Below are 7877 nucleotides of genomic sequence, written 5' to 3'. Positions count from 1 at the left end.
AGTTTATTTTCAATCTGTCATCCATTATGTTAAACAGTGAGATGGAAACAGAAAGGTTTACAGGAAATTGGAGTGGAAAAATTTGTTATCTTCAATGAAATATGCGGTAAAATAGTGAACGCTATTTCGAGATGATCTGAAACTGTATTTGCTGACTGGCTTAAATCTAATTTATTTGATCATCTGACCATTGGACAATCACATTTCTATGCACACTGTAATATGACAACATAAAAAAATCGACATTCTACACGTTATTCCAGTTCTGCGGATTTAAAATTTGTAATCTTTGATTTCATCCAAGAGATTAGACTGTACTGGTTTCACACCTTCATGTGATGCTAATTCGCAGATCAGAGTTTAGCATACTTGAACTTTGAAACACAGTGAAATGTATGACTCAGGAATACAACTATGAATAGAGTTTAATCCAAATCTAGAAACACACAGGAGAATACAACACAAACCATACTAACAACAATCCTAAGCAAGACAACTGAACCCCAAGGTATATTTATCCAACAAGACATGCTATAAATCACAGGTTACAAGAGAAACAAACAAGAATTAGAATCTAGAATTAAACAAAGCAGGAAAACCGAAGCTAACCCCAAGAGAACAGCAAGTCAAAATAAAAGTCAACAGAACATAACCATAGCATCACCTCCCCTACTGGAAGGTGAGTCCTTGTTCCATAGAAAAATGTTGTCCAACCGAGGGGGTGGTAGAGGGTCTTGGGGGTGGGCAACGAACTGCTGAAGCTGACAAAAGATGCCAACGCAGAGCGGAGAGGAGAGAAGCTTTGGCAAAAGGTCAAAAATTGAATTATGGAGGGAGAGCCAGAAGGGATGGGTGGGTTAAAAGGTGATTAAAGTGGGATCTGGATCTATTGAGGTATATCAGGCCATGGTCTGTTCCTGACTTTGACATGGACATGGGCAGTGCGCACCAAGTTCTGGGATGGGCCTGGTGGTAGGATCTAACTACAGAACAGACATGGTGGAGCAGAAAAATGAAGATTGTTTGTCAATCAAGCAACTTTTTACAGTAATTCTAGTTCCACCCTTCAGGAACCACACTATTGTGTTAGGTGCCCCAACAGAAGGGTCTCAAAAAAGTGGTATATGGTATGATTTATGATATATGATATTTCAACAGTTTCATACAATGGAAACTGAAAAAAAGTATAAAAGTGCATACCTCACTTTGTGAAGTTTATTTATAAACTAATTTCGAGAGGAGCACGTTGCTATGATCAATCACGGCAAGTCCCACATTAGCTAACGCATGATTCACCAATCAGATGATTCCTAACTCACTATAAATAACCAGTTTCTTACTTCAGTTATCTTCGCCTTGAAGAATCCCCCTTTCCACCCCTACCCCTCCACCTTTCTTTTTATAGGGCGCCACGGTGGCTCAGTGGTTACCACTGTTGCCTCACAGCAAGAACATCACTGGTTCAAATCCTTAACAGGCCAGTTGTCATTTTCAGTTGTCAGTTCTCAAGACCTACCTGAGCTCAAACTCCCCTCTAGCCCTGCAAACGGAAGGGAGCCCTGCATTCTAAAAAATAATTCAAGAGGTCTGTTACCACTACATAGCTTAATACATTGTTGTAACTTAATACATTGTTGTAATTTAAATTGCTGATTAGATTAAAACTTTTAAGTTGTCAGAATAATTTTTCACAACAATTTTTCACAAATAAGTTTTCACAATAGGAAAATATTGATTACATCAACTAAAAAATGTAAGATAAATATATCTGTCAATTAGTTTGAATCAATATTTAAGTTGTAGCAACCCAAAGAAATTGGGTTAATAACTCAATTTTTTCACACAAATCGTGTTCTGAATTTCAAAGCTCCTCCCCTGAAAAAGCAAGAAGCAAGTCCGTACAAGTTTTAGGCAGACTGTTTGGCACAAAGGACATTTTAAGGTGAGATATCTGAGTGTAAATTCATTTTCAAATAAATGTTCTCCATTTCACTAGAATGTTGGCTACTCCTGGTAAATACAGTTGATGTTAGCAGTGTTTTTTTTGACTTGAAAAAGTTTTTTTCTTGCTTTACAAGAATACACAAGAATTTGAGGAGGACCTTGAAAGGCAAGTGATGACAATTGCCATCATTGGTGATCAGTCTACTTTGGAATTCTACCGCAGTCTACCACAAGACGAAAACCATCATGGTTGAGGGCATGAGAATCATAAATGGAATGAATATCTCAAGGTGCTGTGCTCTGCTGATGGGCATAATATTTGCTCTGAATCTGAGCTACCTCAAGGAGCTTAAATATACTTGTGAAGTTTCTCGAACTTGATGAAGCCTAGTGCAAAAGTAATGCGTCTCAAGAACATTATTTTCTGAAGTCTCTACTTATTTCAGAGTAGATTTTGGTCTTTATGTTGCACTTTATGTTGTTTTGTATTTTTAGGTCCACACACTGATGTTTTTTGTTATTTTTCATAATGTTTATATGGGACAGTACACATTTTTGTTTTGTAAAATACTGAAAAACTGTGGTTTAAAATAAATAAAAAATACTGGAAAACCAAAATGTTGTTTTCAACAAGCACAAGCAACTAAATGAACAGTAAATTTGAAAACATACAAAAAATTAAACAATTTTAGCTACTTGCATATATAATTATGGTAATTAAGTACATAAAACTGGATTTATTTTAAATTTGAATAAAAAAATAGTTGAAACAACTTAATTTTTTGAGTACTCAACTTAAAAATAGAGTTCATGCTATGTTAAACTGCCTCAGATTGAAGAGGAAAAGGTCATTTGGCTAACATAATAAAGTTTGATGTCTGAACTTCATTTTGTTAGGTGTTGTCGTAACTTGAATATATTGATGAACTGTTGCGTTAATTTTGTTTGTTTGATCTAAACAATATTTTTAGAGTGTGAGTTTGAGGATCTTATGAGCTCAGGGCTCTCACCTGGCATGCTAAACTCACTTTCTAATCAATCATCAGCTAAGTGTGAACACTTGAAATCTGGAAAGTCTGAGAAGTTTTTTCACCATAGTGAAAATGTTGTTTTGAAAGACATGTCTGAGATAAAGCTATGTTTTTGCGATCAGAAAGTTATGCTTTTGTTATCCTAAAGTTGTTAGACAACAGAGACATACATATTCAAAAGCATGAGAAAAATGTGGTCTATCTGACTGTTATGGGCATTCAAGGTTGAAATACTCAGAGGTTTTTTTCTAATTTGTAATTTTACCAAAATAACTGTTAGAATGAAATCTACACACATTTAGGAAACAACATTCACGTTACAATTGTTATATTGCTATAGTTATTATTATTATTAATAGCTTTTGTCTTCATTAGTTGAAAAGGATTTAATTAACAAAATTATTAAATTGCAAAATAACTGCGTCTGTGGTTAGTGTTAATGTTTTGTTATATATATATTTGCAAATTACAGAGTATTTAACAGTAAAATGAACTGTATTTTAGTGTATGACATGTTATGACAGTATGTTACTGTATTTTAAATGTTACATTGTGAAAAATTACTGTATATTTAAAAGTAAAGATATACAATACTCCAAAATACATATATACAGCAAGAGAAATGGTGCTGTAAATGTAAATATTGTATTATTGCTGTAATTGATATACAGTAAGTTACTGCGAACTGTTACTGTAGATTCCACAGGAAATTGTTAACCGTGTATAGTTCCTCACACACATAAGCGTTTACATCTTACATGACAAAATGTTTGTTCTCCCACATAACAAGACTTTCTTTGACGGAAATCAATTTTTTTTTTAAAGTTCGTATAATGGCACAACATAATTCCAGCAGGGGTCACTCATATTTCATTAAATAAATAACAGTTTATTTCTCCTCAAATACAAATGAAAGAGTTTAGACAGTATATTGATCATTCATGTTGCTAAGTTTTATATGATATTGCATATGTTTAGGCCAATTCACACCACACAGACAAACACCAATAAACACGTTAATAAACACCAATAAACAATAAACAAGTTTTGCGTTGTATTTAGTATGTTGTGAAAAAATAACTGTTGTTCACACTGCCCCAACAATTGTCACACATCAAAATTTTATAATTGAATAAAATAATCCTTCTCTGGGCTAAAAAGACATTTATGTGAAGCCTATCTGGTCCCTGGTCAGATTAAGTCTGTAAGTTTGTTGCCATTTCTTTGAAAATCATATCACACTGCTCAGACATTCCTCAATCTAACAAATGTCAAATAAACAAGTTCAGTTGGGTGAAAAAAACTCAGCAACAGACTTACTTGTTGGAGTTTGTGTAGTCTTTATGGTAAATAAAACAAGGCAACTGCCCAATCAAGATCCAGTACTATCCGTTTTATAACAACAAATATCCAAAACACTTGAGAATGTGGAAGGCCAGATGTCACCTCTGGTTCACAAGTTACTCAAGGTCATCAGTGTCAGAGGAACATTGTGATGCATGTTATACATACTGTATGTCTGGACTGATTACATGGAAGCTGCTGTAATTTTCTTGAGAATGAAAGTTCTTTAGCTGCCGGATCAGCACTTGTAGGGCAAACCTGTTGTTCCAGTTCATCCATTCATTCAATTAAAATTCCATTAAGAATAACAACAGATCCTTTAGCATGTCGGGCCACATGAGATGCTGTAAGCCTTTGATCCCCTACAACTTTATCTCAGAGATAAGTCTTGGGCCCAATCTTGTAAAACACAAACATTTATCTCTGGAGCACAGATAACAATCGGTGCTCAGGGCTTCTGCAGGGATCTTAAGTGATCATAGTGTTCTGTTTAAACATTAACTTGTCTTATCAATGATTGGATGAAAGCAAACTTTGTACTAGCAAAACATCTAGCAAAGCTACAAACCCACAATGCAACAAGTTGGCTTGTTGAACTTTTGAAGACCTAAGCCAAAGTCAAGTCAATATATATTTACATAGTACAGGAGGAAACTACATGGCATTTCTTCACATAAACCATTGTGTAAACATTTGATACTGCATCCAAAACAGAAATGTAACATATTCCAGGAGAATGGCACAAGTTATTACTCCAAATATTGACAGTATAAATACACTGTTGCAATAGCTATGTACAGTAGAAATCACATATGGTACTGAAAATCATTGATCCATGCTGACAGAAGTGAAAGTGTGTACGATTTCTGACATTATTTAGAAGCATACTAGCTTAAAGATAAACTTAAGCCTAACATAATCATAATAAAAGTTAAAATCTCATTTTGATTTCACATGGGCTAACTCACTTTATATTATATTATACTATATTATATTATATTATATTATATTATATTATATTATATTATATTATATTATATTATATTATATTATATTATATTATATTATATTATATTATATTATATTATATTATATTATATTATTCATTCATTTTCTTTTCGGCATGGTCCCTTTATTAATCCGGGGTCGCCACAGCGGAATAAATCGCCAACTTTTCCAGCACATGTTTTATGCAGCGGATGCCCTTCCAGTCGCAACCCATCTCTGGGAAACATCCATACACACTCATACACTACAGACAATTTAGCCTTCCCAATTCACCTGTACCACATGACTTTGGACTGTGAGGGCCACACAGAAACGCCAACTGACCAAGCCGAGGCTCGAACCAGCGACCTTCTTGCTGTGAGGCAATACACTACCTACTGCACCAATGCGTCACTCTATATTATATTATATTATATTGTTTTGTATTATATTATATTATATTATATTATATTATATTATATTATATTATATTATATTATATTATATTATATTATATTATATTATGCTAATAATCATAAGTGTAGATTCTAGAAATTTCTTTGTTCTTTATTCCTCTTTCTGTTGACTACATCTTTAGTTGTTTAGTCTATTTTTAAAAAATTCTAACAATTGAGTGTTGATGACACTGGCCTATTCAGGGGTGCGTTTCCAAAAACCATCATTAGCCAACTAAGGTCGCAAATTCTGTCGTTACAAACAGTTTGTTGATTTGGCGTTTTCCAAATCCATTGTTCCAACGAACTTTCGCAAACTGTGTTGCAAACTTGTACACTTGCAACTACACCTAATCATCAACTAATCATCATCATTATTAATATTATTATTATTATTTTTAAAGTAGGATTTTCTTCATTTCCTAATAAATAATAAATATAGTGAAGTGAACAAATCCTACTTTAATAATAATATTAATAATATTAATGATGATGATGATTGTTCAGTACAGATACTTAATAAATAACCTACTATAAAATAAAAGCCTTAACTTATGCTTTTTGTTTTCACAAGCTTTGGAGACGTAACATAAATTCCTCTTTTAAATAATAGGTCACCTATAGCTTTCGTCATGAGCCACAGCTGTGTTCAAAATGACATCAATGTTTTTAAAGTGCACTGCGAAGGATGTGCAATTGTAAACATGAAGATCGCTAAAACTGAACTGTAAAAATACTTTGAAAGCAAATGACACCTAAGAGAGATGACTTTAATGCTTTTTTCATTATTCCAAGTTTAAATGTTAGAATGTTCTAAATTAATAGGGCATAGGGGGGTTGAAGAAGCCAGGAACTCTGTTTCTAACAACAGCTCTAGAGGTGTAGTCGCAAGCATACAAGTTTGCAACGCAGTTTGCGAATGTTCGTTGGAACGACGGATTTGAGTCAATGAACTAAGTTTGTAACGACGCAACTTGCGACTTTAGTTGGCTAACCATGGTTTTCGGAAACGCACCCCAGGTCAGGTTCTCCCCACTCACAGTCATCCCAATCACACCGATCACAGTTACCTGAATTCTAATCAGCTCCGCACCAGCACGTCATCACAGTCAACACTCCAGCTCCATATAATCCCTCGCCATCCCTCACTCAGTGTCCGGCCTCATCGCATGACAAAAGGATTAAAGTCTCACAGTTAGTGTATCCAGCTATCTCAAAGTAATACTTGCCTGTCTTGTTTTCCCCATGATCTCCAATGTCTGCGTCAAACCCTGGTTGTACTGTATGTTCCCCGATCCCTCTGTGTATCTGGCTTCATCTCCTCCTCTGGCCCATTTCTACATATCTCCTGCAATAGACTTTCCTTAATCAGTTTTTTACCTGCCATCCAATTCAATAAATTCATTTCTGTTGAAATTATTAATTGCCTATACCTGGGCCAACACGGAATCTGCATGCGCAGAATTCCGCAGATTTTCCGCAGATTTCCGCAGATTTTTAGCCCATCATTAATTCTGTTTATTTACTTGAGTAAATGTGTGTAAATCTATATTTATTCAGTTTTTAAATTAATTACAGGAATATTATTGGCTAATATAAAAATATAATATGAAAATATGATTTATTTACAATGCAGTTTGTACAGTAATATTTCTGTCTTTTAGTAGATATATTATATTATAGACTTGCTTTGTTTACCAAATAAAGTGAATCTAATTAGATTTGCATTTTAAACATTAAATAAAAGTTAAAAAGATATTAATTTTTATTTCACATATTAAGGTTGTAGTTATGATACTGCCAAAATAATTCCACAGAAATCCGCAGATTTTTACCAAAATTCTCCGCAGAAATAGCAAAAAACGTCCGCAGATTCCGTCTGGCCCTACCTATACCTTTGTTATTGACGTATATTTTTAACATTTTTGACGTGTTAACATCTTACTATTAACATTACATATTTAACATGATATATTATCCTAAATGTTTGGTAACTGAATGATACTTGGCCTTCATCTAAACATATTTACACCACATCAATACTTTTCACTATTAACACATGCTTATTCTAAGCAATTTACATTTAGTCATTTAGCAGACGATTCTGTCCAAAGTG

The sequence above is a fragment of the Danio aesculapii genome, chromosome 6 (assembly GCF_903798145.1).
Source record: "Danio aesculapii chromosome 6, fDanAes4.1, whole genome shotgun sequence".
NCBI classification, from domain to species: Eukaryota; Metazoa; Chordata; class Actinopteri; order Cypriniformes; family Danionidae; genus Danio; species Danio aesculapii.
Note: the sequence above shows the minus strand (reverse complement) of the source record.